The 23,828-nt window shown below is 43.8% G+C and overlaps 11 non-coding genes across 11 annotated transcripts; all 11 read left to right on the top strand.

Annotated features, from left to right (window-relative positions):
* The first annotated feature begins 7,149 nt into the window (after nt 1–7,149).
* Nucleotides 7,150–7,222, top strand: TRNAH-GUG (transfer RNA histidin (anticodon GUG)). Its single transcript has one exon. It is a non-coding gene; the product is annotated as a tRNA-His (tRNA).
* Nucleotides 7,223–18,583: 11,361 nt separating this feature from the next.
* TRNAT-GGU (transfer RNA threonine (anticodon GGU)) lies at nt 18,584–18,656 on the top strand. Its single transcript has one exon. It is a non-coding gene; the product is annotated as a tRNA-Thr (tRNA).
* Nucleotides 18,657–19,021: 365 nt separating this feature from the next.
* Nucleotides 19,022–19,094, top strand: TRNAN-AUU (transfer RNA asparagine (anticodon AUU)). Its single transcript has one exon. It is a non-coding gene; the product is annotated as a tRNA-Asn (tRNA).
* Nucleotides 19,095–19,459: 365 nt separating this feature from the next.
* Nucleotides 19,460–19,532, top strand: TRNAN-AUU (transfer RNA asparagine (anticodon AUU)). The gene has a single exon. It is a non-coding gene; the product is annotated as a tRNA-Asn (tRNA).
* Nucleotides 19,533–19,897: 365 nt separating this feature from the next.
* On the top strand, nt 19,898–19,970 carry TRNAN-AUU (transfer RNA asparagine (anticodon AUU)). The gene has a single exon. It is a non-coding gene; the product is annotated as a tRNA-Asn (tRNA).
* Nucleotides 19,971–20,626: 656 nt separating this feature from the next.
* Nucleotides 20,627–20,699, top strand: TRNAN-AUU (transfer RNA asparagine (anticodon AUU)). The gene has a single exon. It is a non-coding gene; the product is annotated as a tRNA-Asn (tRNA).
* A 365-nt stretch (nt 20,700–21,064) lies between these two features.
* Nucleotides 21,065–21,137, top strand: TRNAN-AUU (transfer RNA asparagine (anticodon AUU)). The gene has a single exon. It is a non-coding gene; the product is annotated as a tRNA-Asn (tRNA).
* Nucleotides 21,138–21,502: 365 nt separating this feature from the next.
* TRNAN-AUU (transfer RNA asparagine (anticodon AUU)) lies at nt 21,503–21,575 on the top strand. The gene has a single exon. It is a non-coding gene; the product is annotated as a tRNA-Asn (tRNA).
* Nucleotides 21,576–21,793: 218 nt separating this feature from the next.
* Nucleotides 21,794–21,866, top strand: TRNAN-AUU (transfer RNA asparagine (anticodon AUU)). Its single transcript has one exon. It is a non-coding gene; the product is annotated as a tRNA-Asn (tRNA).
* Nucleotides 21,867–22,231: 365 nt separating this feature from the next.
* On the top strand, nt 22,232–22,304 carry TRNAN-AUU (transfer RNA asparagine (anticodon AUU)). Its single transcript has one exon. It is a non-coding gene; the product is annotated as a tRNA-Asn (tRNA).
* Nucleotides 22,305–22,522: 218 nt separating this feature from the next.
* TRNAN-AUU (transfer RNA asparagine (anticodon AUU)) lies at nt 22,523–22,595 on the top strand. Its single transcript has one exon. It is a non-coding gene; the product is annotated as a tRNA-Asn (tRNA).
* Nucleotides 22,596–23,828: the final 1,233 nt, after the last annotated feature.

The following is a 23,828-nucleotide window of genomic DNA, read 5'->3' as shown; positions in this document are numbered from 1 at the left end:
AGCCCATCCGGGAGCGGTGTTGTGAGGTCTCAGATGTGACGTAAAAAGTCAAGGTTTTTACACAATACCTGACGAGCATTTAACTTTTGGGCTTCCGTGGCGCAATGGTTAGCGCGTTCGGCTGTTAACCAATAGGTTGGTGGTTCGAGCCCATCCGGGAGCGGTGTTGTGAGGTCTCAGATGTGACGTAAAAAGTCAAGGTTTTTGCACAATACCTGACGAGCATTTAACTTTTGGGCTTCCGTGGCGCAATGGTTAGCGCGTTCGGGTGTTAACCAATAGGTTGGTGGTTCGAGCCCATCCGGGAGCGGTGTTGTGAGGTCTCAGATGTGACGTAAAAAGTCATGGTTTTTGCACAATACCTGACGGGCATTTAGCTTTTGTGCTTCCGTGGCGCAATGGTTAGCGCGTTCGGCTGTTAACCAATAGGTTGGTGGTTCGAGCCCATCCGGGAGCGGTGTTGTGGGATCTCAAATGTAACGTAGAAAGGCAAAGTTTTTCCACAATACGTTACGACCATTTAATTTCTGAGCTTCCGTGGCTCAATGGTTAGCGCGTTCGGCTGTTAACCAATAGGTTGGTGGTTCGAGCCCATCCGGGAGCGGTGTTGTGAGGTCTCAGATGTGACGTAAAAAGTCAAGGTTTTTGCACAATACCTGACGAGCATTTAACTTTTGGGCTTCCGTGGCGCAATGGTTAGCGCGTTCGGGTGTTAACCAATAGGTTGGTGGTTCGAGCCCATCCGGGAGCGGTGTTGTGGGATCTCAAATGTAACGTAGAAAGGCAAAGTTTTTCCACAATACGTTACGACCATTTAATTTCTGAGCTTCCGTGGCTCAATGGTTAGCGCGTTCGGCTGTTAACCAATAGGTTGGTGGTTCGAGCCCACCCGGGAGCGGTTGGTGTGGTATCTCAAATGTAACGTAGAAAGCCAAAATTTTGCCACAATACCTGACGACCATTAAATTTTTGGGCTTCCTTGGCGCAATGGTTAGCGCGTTCGGCTGTTAACCGAAAGGTTGGTGGTTCGAGCCCAACCGGGAGCGGTGTTGTGAGGTCTCAGATGTGACGTAAAAAGTCAAGGTTTTTGCACAATACCTGACGAGCATTTAACTTTTGGGCTTCCGTGGCGCAATGGTTAGCGCGTTCGGGTGTTAACCAATAGGTTGGTGGTTCGAGCCCATCCGGGAGCGGTGTTGTGAGGTCTCAGATGTGACGTAAAAAGTCATGGTTTTTGCACAATACCTGACGGGCATTTAGCTTTTGTGCTTCCGTGGCGCAATGGTTAGCGCGTTCGGCTGTTAACCAATAGGTTGGTGGTTCGAGCCCATCCGGGAGCGGTGTTGTGGGATCTCAAATGTAACGTAGAAAGGCAAAGTTTTTCCACAATGCGTTACGACCATTTAATTTCTGAGCTTCCGTGGCTCAATGGTTAGCGCGTTCGGCTGTTAACCAATAGGTTGGTGGTTCGAGCCCATCCGGGAGCGGTGTTGTGAGGTCTCAGATGTGACGTAAAAAGTCAAGGTTTTTGCACAATACCTGACGAGCATTTAACTTTTGGGCTTCCGTGGCGCAATGGTTAGCGCGTTCGGGTGTTAACCAATAGGTTGGTGGTTCGAGCCCATCCGGGAGCGGTGTTGTGGGATCTCAAATGTAACGTAGAAAGGCAAAGTTTTTCCACAATACGTTACGACCATTTAATTTCTGAGCTTCCGTGGCTCAATGGTTAGCGCGTTCGGCTGTTAACCAATAGGTTGGTGGTTCGAGCCCGTCCGGGAGCGGTTGGTGTGGTATCTCAAATGTAACGTAGAAAGCCAAAATTTTGCCACAATACCTGACGACCATTAAATTTTTGGGCTTCCTTGGCGCAATGGTTAGCGCGTTCGGCTGTTAACCGAAAGGTTGGTGGTTCGAGCCCAACCGGAAGAGGTGTTGTAGGGTCTCAGATGTAACGTAAAAAGTCATAACTTATCCACAATACCTGACAACCATTTAATTTCTGAGCTTCCGTGGCTCAAAGGTTAGCGCGTTCGGCTGTTAACCAATAGGTGTGTGGCTCGAGCCCATCCGGGAGCGGTGTTGTAACGTCTCAGATGTGACGTAAAAAGTCAAGGTTTTTTCCACAACACCTGACGACCATTTAATTTTCGGGCTTCCGTGGCGCAATGGTTAGCGCGTTCGGCTGTTAACCAATAGGTTGGTGGTTCGAGCTCATCCGGGAGCGGTGTTGTGAGGTCTCAGATGTAACGTAAAATGTCAGAGTTTTTCCACAATACCTGACGAACATTTAATTTTTGGGCTTCCGTGGCGCAATGATTAGCGCGTTCAGCTTTTAATCGAAAGGTTGAAGGTTCGAGCCCACCCGGGAGAGGTGTTGTGGGGTCTCAGATGTAGCGTAAAAAGTCAAAACTTTTCCACAATACGTGACAACCATTTAATTTCTGAGCTTCCGTGGCTCAATGGTTAGCGCGTTCGGCTGTTAACCAATAGGTTGGTGGTTCGAGCCCATCCGGGAGCGGTGTTGTGAGGTCTCAGATGTGACGTAAAAAGTCAAGGTTTTTACACAATACCTGACGAGCATTTAACTTTGGGCTTCCGTGGCTCAATGGTTATCGCGTTCGGCTGTTAACCAATAGATTTGTGGTTCGAGCCCATCCTGGATGCGGTGTTGTGAGGTCTCAGATGTAACGTAAAATGTCAGAGTTTTTCCACAATACCTGACGAACATTTAATTTTTGGGTTTCCGTGACGCAATGATTAGCGCGTTCAGCTGTTAATCGAAAGGTTGAAGGTTCGAGCCCACCCGGGAGAGGTGTTGTGGGGTCTCAGATGTAGCGTAAAAAGTCAAAACTTTTCCACAATACGTGACAACCATTTAATTTCTGAGCTTCCGTGGCTCAATGATTAGCGCGTTCGGCTGTTAACCAATAGGTTGGTGGTTCGAGCCCACCCGGGAGCGGTGTTGTGGGATCTCAAATGTAACGTAAAAATTCAAGGTTTTTCCACAATACCTGACGAACATTTAATTTTTGGGGTTCCTTGGGGCAATGGTTAGCGCGTTCGGCTGTTAACCGAAAGGTTGGTGGTTCGATGCCAACCGAGAGAGGTGTTGTAGGGTATCAGATATAACGTAATAAGTCATAACTTATCCACAATACCTGACAACCATTTAATTTCTGAGCTTCCGTGGCTCAATGGTTATCGCGTTCGGCTGTTAACCAATAGATTTGTGGTTCGAGCCCATCCTGGATGCGGTGTTGTGAGGTCTCAGATGTAACGTAAAATGTCAGAGTTTTTCACAATACCTGACGAACATTTAATTTTTGGGTTTCCGTGACGCAATGATTAGCGCGTTCAGCTGTTAATCGAAAGGTTGAAGGTTCGAGCCCACCCGGGAGAGGTGTTGTGGGGTCTCAGATGTAGCGTAAAAAGTCAAAACTTTTCCACAATACGTGACAACCATTTAATTTCTGAGCTTCCGTGGCTCAATGGTTAGCGCGTTCGGCTGTTAACCAATAGGTTGGTGGTTCGAGGCCATCCGGGAGCGGTGTTGTGAGGTCTCAGATGTGACGTAAAAAGTCAAGGTTTTTGCACAATACCTGACGAGCATTTAACTTTTGGGCTTCCGTGGCGCAATGGTTAGCGCGTTCGGGTGTTAACCAATAGGTTGGTGGTTCGAGCCCATCCGGGAGCGGTGTTGTGGGATCTCAGATGTGACGTAAAAAGTCAAGGTTTTTGCACAATACCTGACGAGCATTTAACTTTTGGGCTTCCGTGGCGCAATGGTTAGCGCGTTCGGGTGTTAACCAATAGGTTGGTGGTTCGAGCCCATCCGGGAGCGGTGTTGTGGGATCTCAAATGTAACGTAGAAAGGCAAAGTTTTTCCACAATACGTTACGACCATTTAATTTCTGAGCTTCCGTGGCTCAATGGTTAGCGCGTTCGGCTGTTAACCAATAGGTTGGTGGTTCGAGCCCACCCGGGAGCGGTTGGTGTGGTATCTCAAATGTAACGTAGAAAGCCAAAATTTTGCCACAATACCTGACGACCATTAAATTTTTGGGCTTCCTTGGCGCAATGGTTAGCGCGTTCGGCTGTTAACCGAAAGGTTGGTGGTTCGAGCCCAACCGGAAGAGGTGTTGTAGGGTCTCAGATGTAACGTAAAAAGTCATAACTTATCCACAATACCTGACAACCATTTAATTTCTGAGCTTCCGTGGCTCAAAGGTTAGCGCGTTCGGCTGTTAACCAATAGGTGTGTGGCTCGAGCCCATCCGGGAGCGGTGTTGTGACGTCTCAGATGTGACGTAAAAAGTCAAGGTTTTTTCCACAACACCTGACGACCATTTAATTTTCGGGCTTCCGTGGCGCAATGGTTAGCGCGTTCGGCTGTTAACCAATAGGTTGGTGGTTCGAGCCCATCCGGGAGCGGTGTTGTGAGGTCTCAGATGTAACGTAAAATGTCAAAGTTTTTCCACAATACCTGACGAACATTTAATTTTTGGGCTTCCGTGGCGCAATGATTAGCGCGTTCAGCTGTTAATCGAAAGGTTGAAGGTTCGAGCCCACCCGGGAGAGGTGTTGTGGGGTCTCAGATGTAGCGTAAAAAGTCAAAACTTTTCCACAATACGTGACAACCATTTAATTTCTGAGCTTCCGTGGCTCAATGGTTAGCGCGTTCGGCTGTTAACCAATAGGTTGGTGGTTCGAGCCCATCCGGGAGCGGTGTTGTGAGGTCTCAGATGTGACGTAAAAAGTCAAGGTTTTTACACAATACCTGACGAGCATTTAACTTTGGGCTTCCGTGGCTCAATGGTTATCGCGTTCGGCTGTTAACCAATAGATTTGTGGTTCGAGCCCATCCTGGATGCGGTGTTGTGAGGTCTCAGATGTAACGTAAAATGTCAGAGTTTTTCCACAATACCTGACGAACATTTAATTTTTGGGTTTCCGTGACGCAATGATTAGCGCGTTCAGCTGTTAATCGAAAGGTTGAAGGTTCGAGCCCACCCGGGAGAGGTGTTGTGGGGTCTCAGATGTAGCGTAAAAAGTCAAAACTTTTCCACAATACGTGACAACCATTTAATTTCTGAGCTTCCGTGGCTCAATGATTAGCGCGTTCGGCTGTTAACCAATAGGTTGGTGGTTCGAGCCCACCCGGGAGCGGTGTTGTGGGATCTCAAATGTAACGTAAAAATTTAAGGTTTTTCCACAATACCTGACGAACATTTAATTTTTGGGGTTCCTTGGGGCAATGGTTAGCGCGTTCGGCTGTTAACCGAAAGGTTGGTGGTTCGATGCCAACCGAGAGAGGTGTTGTAGGGTATCAGATATAACGTAATAAGTCATAACTTATCCACAATACCTGACAACCATTTAATTTCTGAGCTTCCGTGGCTCAATGGTTATCGCGTTCGGCTGTTAACCAATAGATTTGTGGTTCGAGCCCATCCTGGATGCGGTGTTGTGAGGTCTCAGATGTAACGTAAAATGTCAGAGTTTTTCACAATACCTGACGAACATTTAATTTTTGGGTTTCCGTGACGCAATGATTAGCGCGTTCAGCTGTTAATCGAAAGGTTGAAGGTTCGAGCCCACCCGGGAGAGGTGTTGTGGGGTCTCAGATGTAGCGTAAAAAGTCAAATCTTTTCCACAATACGTGACAACCATTTAATTTCTGAGCTTCCGTGGCTCAATGGTTAGCGCGTTCGGCTGTTAACCAATAGGTTGGTGGTTCGAGGCCATCCGGGAGCGGTGTTGTGAGGTCTCAGATGTGACGTAAAAAGTCAAGGTTTTTACACAATACCTGACGAGCATTTAACTTTGGGCTTCCGTGGCTCAATGGTTAGCGCGTTCGGCTGTTAACCAATAGGTTGGTGGTTCGAGCCCATCCGGGAGCGGTGTTGTGAGGTCTCAGATGTAACGTAAAATGTCAGAGTTTTTCCACAATACCTGACGAACATTTAATTTTTGGGTTTCCGTGACGCAATGATTAGCGCGTTCAGCTGTTAATCGAAAGGTTGAAGGTTCGAGCCCACCCGGGAGAGGTGTTGTGGGGTCTCAGATGTAGCGTAAAAAGTCAAATCTTTTCCACAATACGTGACAACCATTTAATTTCTGAGCTTCCGTGGCTCAATGGTTAGCGCGTTCGGCTGTTAACCAATAGGTTGGTGGTTCGAGCCCACCCGGGAGCGGTGTTGTGGGATCTCAAATGTAACGTAAAAATTCAAGGTTTTTCCACAATACCTGACGAACATTTAATTTTTGGGGTTCCTTGGGGCAATGGTTAGCGCGTTCGGCTGTTAACCGAAAGGTTGGTGGTTCGATGCCAACCGAGAGAGGTGTTGTAGGGTATCAGATATAACGTAATAAGTCATAACTTATCCACAATACCTGACAACCATTTAATTTCTGAGCTTCCGTGGCTCAATGGTTATCGCGTTCGGCTGTTAACCAATAGATTTGTGGTTCGAGCCCATCCTGGATGCGGTGTTGTGAGGTCTCAGATGTAACGTAAAATGTCAGAGTTTTTCACAATACCTGACGAACATTTAATTTTTGGGTTTCCGTGACGCAATGATTAGCGCGTTCAGCTGTTAATCGAAAGGTTGAAGGTTCGAGCCCACCCGGGAGAGGTGTTGTGGGGTCTCAGATGTAGCGTAAAAAGTCAAAACTTTTCCACAATACGTGACAACCATTTAATTTCTGAGCTTCCGTGGCTCAATGGTTAGCGCGTTCGGCTGTTAACCAATAGGTTGGTGGTTCGAGGCCATCCGGGAGCGGTGTTGTGAGGTCTCAGATGTGACGTAAAAAGTCAAGGTTTTTACACAATACCTGACGAGCATTTAACTTTGGGCTTCCGTGGCTCAATGGTTAGCGCGTTCGGCTGTTAACCAATAGGTTGGTGGTTCGAGCCCATCCGGGAGCGGTGTTGTGAGGTCTCAGATGTAACGTAAAATGTCAGAGTTTTTCCACAATACCTGACGAACATTTAATTTTTGGGTTTCCGTGACGCAATGATTAGCGCGTTCAGCTGTTAATCGAAAGGTTGAAGGTTCGAGCCCACCCGGGAGAGGTGTTGTGGGGTCTCAGATGTAGCGTAAAAAGTCAAATCTTTTCCACAATACGTGACAACCATTTAATTTCTGAGCTTCCGTGGCTCAATGGTTAGCGCGTTCGGCTGTGAACCAATAGGTTGGTGGTTCGAGCCCATCCGGGAGCGGTATTGTTACGTCTCAGATGTGACGTTAAAAGTCAAGGTTTTTCCAAAATACCTGACGACCATTTAATTTTTGGGCTTCCGTGGCGCAATGGTTAGCGCGTTCAGCTGCTATTCAAAAGACTGGTGGTTTGAGCCCTCCCGGGAGCGGTGTTGTGACGTCTCAAATGTAACATAAAATGTCAGTTTTTTTCCACAATACCTGTCGAACATTGAATTTTTGGGCTTCCGTGGCGCAATGGTTAGCGCGATCAGCTGTTAATCGAAAGGTTGGTGGTACGAGCCCACCCGGGAGAGGTGTTGTAGGGTCTCAGATGTAGCGTAAAAGGTCATAACTTTTCCACAATACGTGACAACCATTTAATTTCTGAACTTCCGTGGCTCAATGGTTAGCGCGTTCGGCTGTTAACCAATAGGTTAGTGGTTCGAGCCCATCCGGGAACGGTGTTGTGAGGTCTCAGATGTGACGTAAAAAGTCAAGGTTTTTACACAATACCTGACGAGCATTTAATTTTTGGGCTTCCGTGGCGCAATGGTTAGCGCGTTCGGCTGTTAACCAATAGGTTGGTGGTTCGGCCCATGTTTGTCGTAGAGCCGAGATATTAAGCAAAATGTTCGTCAACTTTGGTATCGTCTCACTTATTTTTATTATGTTACTTATGATTTTTGCACTAAACTTTGGAGGCTCATAACTCTTGTTCTACAAGAGATACTGGGATCTCCTTTGGATATGTTATAGTACTCTTTGCTCCCCATACAAGGATACTTTAAACTTGAGGCTACCTCAATATCGTCGTCAACATACTTTTTGTCTCACTTATTGTTAGAAGGTTACTTTTGATTTTTGAAAATATACTTTGCAGGCTCGTAACTCTGTTTCTACTGGAGATACGGGGATGTCCTTTGAGTATGTTATAGACCAATTTGTCCCCCATCTAGCCATACTAAGAATTAGGGCTACGACAAACAGTAGTCGAGTAATTAAGCTAATCGTATACAAACAAACCCCTCCATAGGAAATACATTAGACTAAATTCTGGAGGCTCGTAACTCTGGTTCTACCAGAGATACGGGGATGTAAATAATGTGACCTTGACACAAATGTTCGGATAATTATAAAGGTCTTTGCATGTTCCAAACAAAAAAAAAACTTCGTGGTTTCGAACCTGTGGCCTTCCGAGAGTGAAGCGGATGCGATAACCGCTACACTAAAGATATATTATTATTTTTAATCGAAAGAACAGGGTCAAGTAATTAAGCAATACGTGAAAAAACAAACCCCTCCATAGAAAATGCATTAGACTATACTTTGCAGGCCCATAGCTCTGTGTCTACTAGAGATACGGGGATGTCCTTAGGATATGTTATAGTCCAAATTGTCCTCCATCTAACCATACTAAAAACTTTGGGCTACGACAAACAGGGGCCGAGTACTTAAGCAAAACGTAACGAAACAAACCCCCTCCATAGGAAATGCATTAGACTATAGTTTGCAGGCTCGTAACTCTGTTTCTATTGGAGATACGGGGATGTCCTTTGAGTATGTTATAGTCCAATTTGTCCCCCATCTAACCATACTAAAAACATTGAGCTACGACAAACAGGGGCCGAGTAATTAAGCTAAACGTAAACAAACAACCCGTCCATAGCAAATGCATTAGACTATACTTTGCAGGCCCATAGCTCTGTGTCTACTAGAGATACGGGGATGTCCTTAGGATATGTTATAGCCCAAATTGTCCCCCATCTAACCATACTAAAAACATTGAGCTAGGACAAACAGGGTCCGAGATATTAAGCAAAATATTCGTCAACTTTTGTATCGTCTCAGCTATTTTTATTATGTTACTTATGATTTTTGCACTAAACTTTGGAGGCTCATAACTCTTGTTCTACAAGAGATACTGGGATCTCCTTTGGATATGTTATAGTACTCTTTGCTCCCCATACAAGGATACTTTAAACTTGAGGCTACCGCAATATCGACGTCAACTAATTTTTTGTTCCACTTATTGTTAGAAGGTTACTTTTGATTTTAGAAAATAAATTTTGCAGGCTCGTAACTCTGTTTCTACTGGAGATAGGGGATGTCCTTTGAGTATGTTATAGACCAATTTGTCCTTCATCTAGCCATACCAAGAATTAGGGCTACGACAAACAGTAGTCGAGTAATTAAGCTAATCGTAAACAAACAAACCCCCTCCATAGGAAATACATTAGACTAAATTCTGGAGGCTCGTAACTCTGGTTCTACCAGAGATACGGGGATGTAAATAATGTGACCTTGACACAAATGTTCGGATAATTATAAAAAAAAACTTCGCGGTTTCGAACCTGTGGCCTTCCGGGAGTGAGGCGGATGCGATAACCGCTACACTAAAGATATATTATTATTTTTAATCGAAAGAACAGGGTCAAGTAATTAAGCAATACGTGAAAAAACAAACCCCTCCATAGAAAATGCATTAGACTATACTTTGCAGGCTCGTAACTCTGTTTCTACTGGAGATACGGGGATGTCCTTTGAGTATGTTATAGTCCAATTTGTCCCCCATCTAACCGTACTAAAAACATTGAGCTACGACAAACAGTAGTCGAGTAATTAAGCTAATCGTAAACAAACAAACCCCTCCATAGGAAATGCATTAGACTATACTTTGCAGGCCCATAACTCTGTGTCTACTAGAGATACGGGGATGTCCTTAGGATATGTTATAGTCCAAATTGTCCCCCATCTAACCATACTAAAAACTTTGGGCTACGACAAACAGGGGCCGAGTACTTAAGCAAAACGTAACGAAACAAACCCCCTCCATAGGAAATGCATTAGACTATACTTTGCAGGCCCATAACTCTGTGTCTACTAGAGATACGGGGATGTCCTTAGGATATGTTATAGTCCAATTTGTCCCCCATCTAACCATACTAAAAACATTGAGCTACGACAAACAGGGGCCGAGTACTTAAGCAAAACGTAACGAAACAAACCCCCTCCATAGGAAATGCATTAGACTATACTTTGCAGGCCCATAACTCTGTGTCTACTAGAGATACGGGGATGTCCTTAGGATATGTTATAGTCCAATTTGTCCCCCATCTAACCATACTAAAAACATTGAGCTACGACAAACAGGGGCCGAGTAATTAAGCTAAACGTAAACAAACAACCCGTCCATAGCAAATGCATTAGACTATACTTTGCAGGCTCGTAACTCTGTTTCTACTGGAGATACGGGGATGTCCTTTGAGTATGTTATAGTCCAATTTGTCCCCCATCTAACCATACTAAAAACATTGAGCTACGACAAACAGGGGCCGAGTAATTAAGCTAAACGTAAACAAACAACCCGTCCATAGCAAATGCATTAGACTATACTTTGCAGGCTCGTAACTCTGTTTCTACTGGAGATACGGGGATGTCCTTTGAGTATGTTATAGTCCAATTTGTCCCCCATCTAACCATACTAAAAACATTGAGCTACGACAAACAGCAGTCGAGTAATTAAGCTAATCGTAAACAAACAACCCGTCCATAGGAAATGCATTAGACTATATTTTGCAGGCCCATAACTCTGTGTCTACTAGAGATACGGGGATGTCCTTAGGATATGTTATAGTCCAAATTGTCCCCCATCTAACCATACTAAAAACTTTGGGCTACGACAAACAGGGGCCGAGTAATTAAGCTAAACGTAAACAAACAACCCGTCCATAGCAAATGCATTAGACTATACTTTGCAGGTCCATAACTCTGTGTCTACTAGAGATACGGGGATGTCCTTAGGATATGTTATAGTCCAAATTGTCCCCCATCTAACCATACTAAAAACTTTGGGCTACGACAAACAGGGGCCGAGTACTTAAGCAAAACGTAACGAAACAAACCCCCTCCATAGAAAATGCATTAGACTATACTTTGCAGGCTCGTAACTCTGTTTCTACTGGAGATACGGGGATGTCCTTTGAGTATGTTATAGTCCAATTTGTCCCCCATCTAACCATACTAAAAACATTGAGCTACGACAAACAGCAGTCGAGTAATTAAGCTAATCGTAAACAAACAACCCGTCCATAGGAAATGCATTAGACTATATTTTGCAGGCCCATAACTCTGTGTCTACTAGAGATACGGGGATGTCCTTAGGATATGTTATAGTCCAAATTGTCCCCCATCTAACCATACTAAAAACTTTGGGCTACTACAAACAGGGGCCGAGTACTTAAGCAAAACGTAACGAAACAAACCCCCTCCATAGGAAATGCATTAGACTATACTTTGCAGGCTCGTAAATCTGTTTCTACTGGAGATACGGGGATGTCCTTTGAGTATGTTATAGTCCAATTTGTCCCCCATCTAACCATACTACAAATAATGAGCTACGACAAACAAGGGCCGAGTAATTAAGCTAAACGTAAACAAACAACCCGTCCATAGGAAATGCAGTAGACTATATTTTGCAGGCCCATAACTCTGTGTCTATTAGAGATACGGGGATGTCCTTAGGATATGTTATAGTCCAAATTGTCCCCCATCTAACCATACTAAAAACTTTGGGCTACGACAAACAGGGGCCGAGTACTTAAGCAAAACGTAACGAAACAAACCCCCTCCATAGGAAATGCATTAGACTATAGTTTGCAGGCTCGTAACTCTGTTTCTATTGGAGATACGGGGATGTCCTTTGAGTATGTTATAGTCCAATTTGTCCCCCATCTAACCATACTAAAAACATTGAGCTACGACAAACAGGGGCCGAGTAATTAAGCTAAACGTAAACAAACAACCCGTCCATAGCAAATGCATTAGACTATACTTTGCAGGTCCATAACTCTGTGTCTACTAGAGATACGGGGATGTCCTTAGGATATGTTATAGTCCAAATTGTCCTTCATCTAACCATACTAAAAACATTGAGCTAGGACAAACAGGGTCCGAGATATTAAGCAAAATGTTCGTCAACTTTTGTATCGTCTCACTTATTTTTATTATGTTACTTATGATTTTTGCACTAAACTTTGGAGGCTCATAACTCTTGTTCAACAAGAGATACTGGGATCTCCTTTGGATATGTTATAGTACTCTTTGCTCCCCATACAAGGATACTTTAAACTTGAGGCTACCTCAATATCGTCGTCAACTTATTTTTTGTCTCACTTATTGTTAGAAGGTTACTTTTGATTTTTGAAAATAAACTTTGCAGGCTCGTAACTCTGGTTCTACCAGAGATACGGGGATGTAAATAATGTGACTTTGACACAAATGTTCGGATAATTATAAAGGTCTTTGCATGTTCCTAGCAAAAAAAAAAAAAAACTTCGCGGTCTCGAACCTGTGGCCTTCCGGGAGTGAGGCGGATGCGATAACCGCTACACTAAAGATATGTTATTATTTTTAATCGAAGGAACAGGGTCAAGTAATTAATCAATACGTGAACAAACAAACCCCTCCATAGAAAATGCATTAGACTATATTTTGCAGGCTCGTAACTCTGTGTCTACTAGAGATACGGGGATGTCCTTAGGATATGTTATAGTCCAAATTGTCCTTCATCTAACCATACTAAAAACATTGAGCTAGGACAAACAGGGTCCGAGATATTAAGCAAAATGTTCGTCAACTTTGGTATCGTCTCACTTATTTTTATTATGTTACTTATGATTTTTGCACTAAACTTTGGAGGCTCATAACTCTTGTTCTACAAGAGATACTGGGATCTCCTTTGGATATGTTATAGTACTCTTTGCTCCCCATACAAGGATACTTTAAACTTGAGGCTACCGCAATATCGTCGTCAACTTATTTTTTGTCTCACTTATTGTTAGAAGGTTACTTTTGATTTTTGAAAATAAATTTTGCAGGCTCGTAACTCTGTTTCTACTGGAGATACGGGGATGTCCTTTGAGTATGTTATAGACCAATTTGTCCTTCATCTAGCCATACCAAGAATTAGGGCTACGACAAACAGTAGTCGAGTAATTAAGCTAATCGTAAACAAACAAACCCCCTCCATAGGAAATACATTACACTAAATTCTGGAGGCTCGTAGCTCTGGTTCTACCAGAGATACGGGGATGTAAATAATGTGACCTTGACACAAATGTTCGGATAATTATAAAAAAAAACTTCGCGGTTTCGAACCTGTGGCCTTCCGGGAGTGAGGCGGATGCGATAACCGCTACACTAAAAATATGTTATTATTTTTAATCGAAAGAACAGGGTCAAGTAATTAAGCAATACGTGAAAAAACAAACCCCTCCATAGAAAATGCATTAGACTATACTTTGCAGGCTCCTAACTCTGTTTCTACTGGAGATACGGGGATGTCCTTTGAGTATGTTATAGTCCAAAGTATAGTCTAATGCATTTCCTATCGACGGTTTGTTTGTTTACGTTTAGCTTAATTACTCGGCCCCTGTTTGTCGTAGCTCAATGTTTTTAGTATGGTTAGATGGGGGACAAATTGGACTATAAAATACTCAAAGGACATCCCCGTATCTCCAGTAGAAACAGAGTTACGAGCCTGCAAAATATAGTCTAACTCATTTCCTATGGAGGAGGTTTGTTTCTTTACGTTTTGCTTAAGTACTCGGCCCCTGTTTGTCGTAGCCCAAAGTTTTTAGTATGGTTAGATGAAGCACAAATTGGACTATAACATATCCTAAGGACATCCCGGTATCTCTAGTAGACACAGAGTTATGGGCCTGCAAAGTATAGTCTAATGCATTTCCTATGGACGGGTTGTTTGTTTACGTTTAGCTTAATTACTCGGACCCTGTTTGTCGTAGCTCAATGTTTTTAGTATGGTTAGATGGGGGACAAATTGGACTATAAAATACTCAAAGGACATCCCCGTATCTCCAGTAGAAACAGAGTTACGAGCCTGCAAAATATAGTCTAACTCATTTCCTATGGAGGAGGTTTGTTTCTTTACGTTTTGCTTAAGTACTCGGCCCCTGTTTGTCGTAGCCCAAAGTTTTTAGTATGGTTAGATGAAGGACAAATTGGACTATAACATATCCTAAGGACATCCCGGTATCTCTAGTAGACACAGAGTTATGGCCCTGCAAAGTATAGTCTAATGCATTTTCTATGGAGGGGTTTGTTTGTTCACGTATTGCTTAATTACTTGACCCTGTTCTTTCGATTAAAAATAATAGCATATCTTTAGTGTAGCGGTTATCGCATCCGCCTCACTCCCGGAAGGCCACAGGTTCGAAACCGCGAAGTTTTTTTTTTTGCTTGGAACATGCAAAGAACTTTATAATTATCCGAACATTTGTGTCAAGGTCACATTATTTACATGCCCGTATCTCTGGTAGAACCAGAGTTACGAGCCTGCAAACTTTATTTTCAATTATCAAAAGTAACCTTCTAACAATAAGTGAGGCAAAAAATAAGTTGACGACGATATTGAGGTAGCCTCAAGTTTAAAGTATCCTTGTATGGGGAGCAAAGAGTACTATAACATATCCAAAGGAGATCCCAGTATCTCTTGTAGAACAAGAGTTATGAGCCTCCAAAGTTTAGTGCAAAAATCATAAGTAACATAATAAAAATAAGTGAGACGATACCAAAGTTGACGAACATTTTGCTTAACATCTCGGCCCCTGTTTGTCGTAGCTCAATGTTTTTAGTATGGTTAGATGGGGGACAATTTGGACTATAACATATCCTAAGGACATCCCCGTATCTCTAGTAGACACAGAGTTATGGGCCTGCAAAGCATAGTCTAATGCATTTCCTTTGGACGGGTTGTTTGTTTACGTTTAGCTTAATTACTCGGCCCCTGTTTGTCGTAGGTCAATGTTTTTAGTATGGTTAGATGGGGGACAAATTGGAATATAACATACTCAAAGGACATCGCCGTATCTACAGTAGAAACAGAGTTACGAGCCTGCAAAGTATAGTCTAATGCATTTTCTATGGAGGGGTTTGTTTGTTCATGTATTGCTTAATTACTTGACCCTGTTCTTTCGATTAAAAATAATAACATATCTTTAGTGTAGCGGTTATCGCATCCGCCCCACTTCCGGAAGGCCACAGGTTCGAAACCGCGAAGTTTTTTTTTATAATTATCCGAAAATTTGTGTCAAGGTCACATTATTTACATCCCCGTATCTCTGGTAGAACCAGAGTTACGAGCCTCCAGAATTTAGTCTATTGTATTTCCTATGGAGGGGTTTGTTTGTTTACGATTTGCTTAATTACTCGACTACTGTTTGTCGTAGCCCTAATTCTTAGTATGGCTAGATGGGGGACAAATTGGTCTATAACATACTCAAAGGACATCCCCGTATCTCCAGTAGAAACAGAGTTACGAGCCTGCAAAGTTTTTTTTCAAAAATCAAAAGTAACCTTCTAACAATAAGTGAGACAGAAAATAAGTTGACGACGATATTGAGGTAGCCTCAAGTTTAAAGTATCCTTGTATGGGGAGCAAAGAGTACTATAACATATCCAAAGGAGATCCCAGTATCTCTTGTAGAACAAGAGTTATGAGCCTCCAAAGTTTAGTGCAAAAATCATAAGTAACATAATAAAAATAAGTGAGACGATACCAAAGTTGACGAACATTTTGCTTAATATCTCGGCCCTTGTTTGTCGTAGCTCAATGTTTTTAGTATGGGTAGATGGGGGACAAATTGGACAATAACATACTCAAAGGACATCCCCGTATCTCCAGTAGAAACAGAGTTACGAGCCTGCAAATATAGTCTAATGCATTTCCTATGGAGGGGTTGTTTGTTTACGTTTAGCTTAATTACTCGGCCCCTGTTTCTCGTAGCCCAAAGTTTTTAGTATGGTTAGATGGGGGACAAATTGGACTATATCATATCCTAAGGACATCCCCGTATCTCTAGTAGACACAGAGTTATGGGCCTGCAAATTATAGTCTAATGCATTTCCTATGGAGGGGTTGTTTGTTTACGTTTAGCTTAATTACTCGGCCCCTGTTTGTCGTAGCTCAATGTTTTTACTATGGTTAGATGGGGGACAAATTGGACTATAACATATCCTAAGGACATCCCGGTATCTCTAGTAGACACAGAGTTATGGGCCTGCAAAGTATAGTCTAATGCATTTTCTATGGAGGGGTTTGTGTGTTAATGTATTGCTTAATTACTTGACCCTGTTCTTTCGATTAAAAATAATAACATATCTTTAATGTAGCGGTTATCGCATCCGCCTCACTCCCGGAAGGCCACAGGTTCGAAACCGCGAAGTTTTGTTTTTTTGCTTGGAACATGCAAAGACCTTTATAATTATCCGAACATTTGTGTCAAGGTCACATTATTTACATCCCCGTATCTCTGGTAGAACCAGAGTTACGAGCCTCCAGAATTTAGTCTAATGTATTTCCTATGGAGGGGTAGGTTTGTTTACGATTAGCTTAATTACTCGACTACTGTTTGTCGTAGCCCTAATTCTTAGTATGGCTAGATGGAGGACAAATTGGTCTATACCATACTCAAAGGACATCCCCGTATCTCCAGTAGAAACAGAGTTACGAGCCTGCAAAATATAGTCTAATGCATTTTCTATGGAGGGGTTTGTTTGTTCACGTATTGCTTAATTACTTGACCCTGTTCCTTCGATTAAAAATAATAACATATCTTTAGTGTAGCGGTTATCGCATCCGCCTCACTCCCGGAAGGCCACAGGTTCGAGACCGCGAAGTTTTTTTTTTTTTGCTTGGAACATGCAAAGACCTTTATAATTATCCGAACATTTGTGTCAAAGTCACATTATTTACATCCCCGTATCTCTGGTAGAACCAGAGTTACGAGCCTCCAGAATTTAGTCTAATTTAGTCAAAGGTTGGTGGTTCTAGCCCACCCGGGAGCGGTGTTGTGAGGTGTCAGATGTAACCCAAAATATAAAAGTTTTTCCACAATACCTGAAGACCATTTAATTTTTGGACTTCCGTGGCTCAATGGATAGCGCGTTCGGCTGTTAACCGAAAGGTTGGTGGTTCGAGTCCACCCGGGAGCGGTGTTGTGAGATCTCAAATGTAACGTAAAAAGCCAAAGTTTTTCCACAATACCTGAAGACCATTCAATTTTTGGGCTTCAGTTGCGCAATGGTTAGCGCGTTCGGCAGTTAACCGAAAGGTTAGTGGTTCGAGCCCACCCGGGAGCGGTGTTTTGAGGTCTCAGATGTAACGTAAAAAGCCAAAGTTTTTACACAGTACCTGACGACCCTTAAATTTTCGGGCTTCTGTGGCGCATTTATAGCGCGTTCTGCTGTTATTCGAAAGGTTTGTGGTTTAAGGCCACCCGGGAGAGGCGTTGTGGGGTCTCAGATGTAGCGTAAATGTCATAAGATTTCCACAATACCTGACATCCATTTAATTTCTGAGCTTTCGTGGCTTAATGGTTAGCGCGTTCGGCTATTAATCGAAAGGTTGGTATTTCGAGCCCATTCGGAGCGGTGTTGTGAGGTCTCAGTTGTGACGTAAAAAGTCATAATTTTTCCACAATACCTGACGTCCATTTAATTTTTGGGCTTCCGTTGCGCAATGGTTATCGCGTTCAGCTGTTAACCGAAAGGTTGGTGGTTCGAGCCCACCCGGGAGCGGTGTTGTGAGGTCTCAGATGTAACGTAAAAAGTCAGTGTTTTTGCACAATACCTGAAGACCATTCAATTTTTGGGCTTCAGTTGCGCAATGGTTAGCACGTTCGGCAGTTAACCGAAAGGTTAGTGGTTCGAGCCCACCCGGAAGCGGTGTTGTGAGGTCTCAGATGTAACGTAAAAAGCCAAAGTTTTTACACAGTACCTGACGACCATTAAATTTTCGGGCTTCTGTGGCGCATTTTTGGCGCGTTCGGCTGTTATTCGAAAGGTTTGTGGTTTGAGCCCACCCGGAAGAGGTGTTGTGGGGTCTCAGATGTAACGTAAAAAGCCAAAGTTTTTCCACAATACCTGACGTCCATTTAATTTTTAGGCTTCCGGGGCGCAATGGTTATCGCGTTCACCTGTTTACCGAAAGGTTGGTGGATCCAGCCCACCCGGGAACGTTGGTGTTAAGTTTTATAAGTAACGTAAAAAGTCAAATTTTTCCACAATTACTGAAGACCATTCAATTTTTGGGCTTCCGTTGCGCAATGGTTATCGCGTTCATCTGTTCATCTGTTAACTGAAAGGTTGGTGGTTCGAGCCCACCCAGGAGCGGTGCTGTGAGGTTTCAGATGTTATGTAAAAAGTCAAAGTTTTTCCACAATACCTGACGACCATTCAATTTCCGGGCTTCTGTGGCGCATTTTCAGCTCGTTCGGCTGTTATCGGAAAGGTTGTGGTAAGTTTGATAAGTAACGTAAAAAGTCATAGTTTTTCCACAATACCTGACGACCATTTAATTTTTGTCTTCCGTGGCGCAATGGTTAGCGCGTTCGGCTGGTAACCGAAAGGTTGGTGGTTCGAGCCCATCCGGGAGCGGTGTTGTGAGGTCTCATATGTGACGTAAAAAGTCAAAGTTTTTCCACAAAACCTGACGACCATTTAATTCTTGGGCTTCCGTGGAGCAATGGTTAGCGCGTTCTGCTGTTATCCGAAAGGTTGGTGGTTCGAGTCCATCCGGGAGCGGTGTTGCGAGATCTCAAATGTAACGTAAAAAGCCAAAGTTTTTACACAGTACCTGACGACCATTAAATTTTCGGGCTTCTGTGGCGCATTTTTAGCGCGTTCGGCTGTTATTCGAAAGGTTTGTGGTTTGAGCCCACCCGGGAGAGGTGTTGTGGGTCTCAGATGTAGCGTAAATGTCATAAGTTTTCCACAATACCTGACATCCATTTAATTTCTGAGCTTCCGTGGCCTAATGGTTAGCGCGCTCGGCTATTAATCGAAAGGTTGGTGGTTCGAGCCCATCCGGGAGCGGTGTTGTGAGGTCTCATATGTGACGTAAAAAGTCAAAGTTTTTCCACAAAACCTGACGACCATTTAATTCTTGGGCTTCCGTGGAGCAATGGTTAGCGCGTTCTGCTGTTATCCGAAAGGTTGGTGGTTCGAGTCCATCCGGGAGCGGTGTTGCGAGATCTCAAATGTAACGTAAAAAGCCAAAGTTTTTACACAGTACCTGACGACCATTAAATTTTCGGGCTTCTGTGGCGCATTTTTAGCGCGTTCGGTTGTTATTCGAAAGGTTTGTGGTTTGAGCCCACCCGGGAGAGGTGTTGTGGGTCTCAGATGTAGCGTAAATGTCATAAGTTTTCCACAATACCTGACATCCATTTAATTTCTGTGCTTCCGTGGCTTAATGGTTAGCGCGCTCGGCTATTAATCGAAAGGTTGGTGGTTCGAGCCCATCCGGGAGCGGTGTTGTGAGGTCTCAGATGTGACGTAAAAAGTCAAAGTTTTTCCACAAAACCTGACGACCATTTAATTCTTGGGCTTCCGTGGAGCAATGGTTAGCGCGTTCTGCTGTTATCCGAAAGGTTGGTGGTTCGAGTCCATCCGGGAGCGGTGTTGCGAGATCTCAAATGTAACGTAAAAAGCCAAAGTTTTTACACAGTACCTGACGACCATTAAATTTTCGGGCTTCTGTGGCGCATTTTTAGCGCGTTCGGCTGTTATTCGAAAGGTTTGTGGTTTGAGACCACCCGGGAGAGGTGTTGTGGGTCTCAGATGTAGCGTAAATGTCATAAGTTTTCCACAATACCTGACATCCATTTAATTTCTGAGCTTCCGTGGCTTAATGGTTAGCGCGCTCGGCTATTAATCGAAAGGTTGGTGGTTCGAGCCCATCCGGGAGCGGTGTTGTGAGGTCTCAGATGTGACGTAAAAAGCCAAAGTTTTTACACAGTACCTGACGACCATTAAATTTTCGGGCTTCTGTGGCGCATTTTTAGCGCGTTCGGCTGTTATTCGAAAGGTTTGTGGTTTGAGCCCACCCGGGAGAGGTGTTGTGGGTCTCAGATGTAGCGTAAATGTCATAAGTTTTCCAGAATACCTGACATCCATTTAATTTCTGAGCTTCCGTGGCTTAATGGTTAGCGCGCTCGGCTATTAATCGAAAGGTTTGTGGTTTGAGCCCATCCGGGAGCGGTGTTGTGAGGTCTCAGATGTGACGTAAAAAGTCAAAGTTTTTCCACAAAACCTGACGACCATTTAATTCTTGGGCTTCCGTGGAGCAATGGTTAGCGCGTTTTGCTGTTATCCGAAAGGTTGGTGGTTCGAGTCCATCCGGGAGCGGTGTTGCGAGATCTCAAATGTAACGTAAAAAGCCAAAGTTTTTACACAGTACCTGACGACCATTAAATTTTCGGGCTTCTGTGGCGCATTTTTAGCGCGTTCGGCTGTTATTCGAAAGGTTTGTGGTTTGAGCCCACCCGGGAGAGGTGTTGTGGGTCTCAGATGTAGCGTAAATGTCATAAGTTTTCCACAATACCTGACATCCATTTAATTTCTGAGCTTCCGTGGCCTAATGGTTAGCGCGCTCGGCTATTAATCGAAAGGTTGGTGGTTCGAGCCCATCCGGGAGCGGTGTTGTGAGGTCTCATATGTGACGTAAAAAGTCAAAGTTTTTCCACAAAACCTGACGACCATTTAATTCTTGGGCTTCCGTGGAGCAATGGTTAGCGCGTTCTGCTGTTATCCGAAAGGTTGGTGGTTCGAGTCCATCCGGGAGCGGTGTTGCGAGATCTCAAATGTAACGTAAAAAGCCAAAGTTTTTACACAGTACCTGACGACCATTAAATTTTCGGGCTTCTGTGGCGCATTTTTAGCGCGTTCGGTTGTTATTCGAAAGGTTTGTGGTTTGAGCCCACCCGGGAGAGGTGTTGTGGGTCTCAGATGTAGCGTAAATGTCATAAGTTTTCCACAATACCTGACATCCATTTAATTTCTGTGCTTCCGTGGCTTAATGGTTAGCGCGCTCGGCTATTAATCGAAAGGTTGGTGGTTCGAGCCCATCCGGGAGCGGTGTTGTGAGGTCTCAGATGTGACGTAAAAAGTCAAAGTTTTTCCACAAAACCTGACGACCATTTAATTCTTGGGCTTCCGTGGAGCAATGGTTAGCGCGTTCTGCTGTTATCCGAAAGGTTGGTGGTTCGAGTCCATCCGGGAGCGGTGTTGCGAGATCTCAAATGTAACGTAAAAAGCCAAAGTTTTTACACAGTACCTGACGACCATTAAATTTTCGGGCTTCTGTGGCGCATTTTTAGCGCGTTCGGCTGTTATTCGAAAGGTTTGTGGTTTGAGACCACCCGGGAGAGGTGTTGTGGGTCTCAGATGTAGCGTAAATGTCATAAGTTTTCCACAATACCTGACATCCATTTAATTTCTGAGCTTCCGTGGCTTAATGGTTAGCGCGCTCGGCTATTAATCGAAAGGTTGGTGGTTCGAGCCCATCCGGGAGCGGTGTTGTGAGGTCTCAGATGTGACGTAAAAAGCCAAAGTTTTTACACAGTACCTGACGACCATTAAATTTTCGGGCTTCTGTGGCGCATTTTTAGCGCGTTCGGCTGTTATTCGAAAGGTTTGTGGTTTGAGCCCACCCGGGAGAGGTGTTGTGGGTCTCAGATGTAGCGTAAATGTCATAAGTTTTCCACAATACCTGACATCCATTTAATTTCTGTGCTTCCGTGGCTTAATGGTTAGCGCGCTCGGCTATTAATCGAAAGGTTGGTGGTTCGAGCCCATCCGGGAGCGGTGTTGTGAGGTCTCAGATGTGACGTAAAAAGTCAAAGTTTTTCCACAAAACCTGACGACCATTTAATTCTTGGGCTTCCGTGGAGCAATGGTTAGCGCGTTCTGCTGTTATCCGAAAGGTTGGTGGTTCGAGTCCATCCGGGAGCGGTGTTGCGAGATCTCAAATGTAACGTAAAAAGCCAAAGTTTTTACACAGTACCTGACGACCATTAAATTTTCGGGCTTCTGTGGCGCATTTTTAGCGCGTTCGGCTGTTATTCGAAAGGTTTGTGGTTTGAGACCACCCGGGAGAGGTGTTGTGGGTCTCAGATGTAGCGTAAATGTCATAAGTTTTCCACAATACCTGACATCCATTTAATTTCTGAGCTTCCGTGGCTTAATGGTTAGCGCGCTCGGCTATTAATCGAAAGGTTGGTGGTTCGAGCCCATCCGGGAGCGGTGTTGTGAGGTCTCAGATGTGACGTAAAAAGCCAAAGTTTTTACACAGTACCTGACGACCATTAAATTTTCGGGCTTCTGTGGCGCATTTTTAGCGCGTTCGGCTGTTATTCGAAAGGTTTGTGGTTTGAGCCCACCCGGGAGAGGTGTTGTGGGTCTCAGATGTAGCGTAAATGTCATAAGTTTTCCAGAATACCTGACATCCATTTAATTTCTGAGCTTCCGTGGCTTAATGGTTAGCGCGCTCGGCTATTAATCGAAAGGTTGGTGGTTCGAGCCCATCCGGGAGCGGTGTTGTGAGGTCTCAGATGTGACGTAAAAAGTCAAAGTTTTTCCACAAAACCTGACGTCCATTTAATTTTTGGGCTTCCGTTGCGCAATGGTTATCGCGTTCAGCTGTTAACCGAAAGGTTGGTGGTTCGAGCCCACAAGGGAGCGGTGTTGTGAGGTGTCAGTTGTAACCCAAAATATAAAAGTTTTTCCACAATACCTGAAGACCATTTAATTTTTGGACTTCCGTGGCTTAATGGATAGCGCGTTCGGCTGTTAACCGAAAGGTTGGTGGTTCGAGTCCACCCGGGAGCGGTGTTGTGAGATCTCAAATGTAACGTAAAAAGCCAAAGTTTTTCCATAATACCTGAAGACCATTCAATTTTTGGGCTTCAGTTGCGCAATGGTTAGCGCGTTCGGCAGTTAACCGAAAGGTTAGTGGTTCGAGCCCACCCGGGAGCGGTGTTGTGAGGTCTCAGATGTAACGTAAAAAGCCAAAGTTTTTCCACAATACCTGACGTCCATTTAATTTTTAGGCTTCCGGGGCGCAATGGTTATCGCGTTCACCTGTTTACCGAAAGGTTGGTGGTTCCAGCCCACCCGGGAACGTTGGTGTTAAGTTTTACAAGTCGGGAAAGCCAAAATATTACCTCTCCGAGTGGAGATGACTATCACTACCCTTTAAACAACCTAAATATATGCATCTATCGCTTTTTTTAATTCTTTGCAAGTGCAGGAATTCAATTTTAAAATAGTCAATTGTTCAAGCCTTTTCAATATCTCTCAATTGCTGTGGAAACTCTACTCTCTCGCTATACCTCAACCGTATTCTTAGTCTACCAGTATGATTTTTAACATTTGTCCATATCAAAGCTGAATCATACCTCGCCACACAAAAAGCAAATGTCCCCAAAACATGGAAGCCACAACCCAATCACACATAAGCTAGGCTCCCACTTAACCAAAATAATTATTAAGCAGTTAAATACTCACAAAGATTGGCAAAATCAATCTCCTTCAGTAATACGTAGCGCTAACAAAATTAATCGAGCAAATTTAACGCTTAACTTCTTCTCTTGAAATTCTATCAAAGAGTGATTCAACTGTTTAAAAAAGGTTTTTTTCGCAAATAGGGCGCTATCATATCAACCGCAATTCCGTCATATTTAAAAAATATACATTGCCAACACTTTTTTAGACACAATAGTGGAAGTTTTAGCCTCATTTAAAACATGTTAAACAATATATCATCTA

Source organism: Phalangium opilio, unplaced genomic scaffold (genome assembly GCF_054372755.1).
Source record: "Phalangium opilio isolate 3A_F unplaced genomic scaffold, DU_Popi_V2 ptg001170l_1, whole genome shotgun sequence".
Lineage (NCBI taxonomy): Eukaryota > Metazoa > Arthropoda > Arachnida > Opiliones > Phalangiidae > Phalangium > Phalangium opilio.
This window is presented reverse-complemented; position numbering and strand designations above follow the sequence as displayed.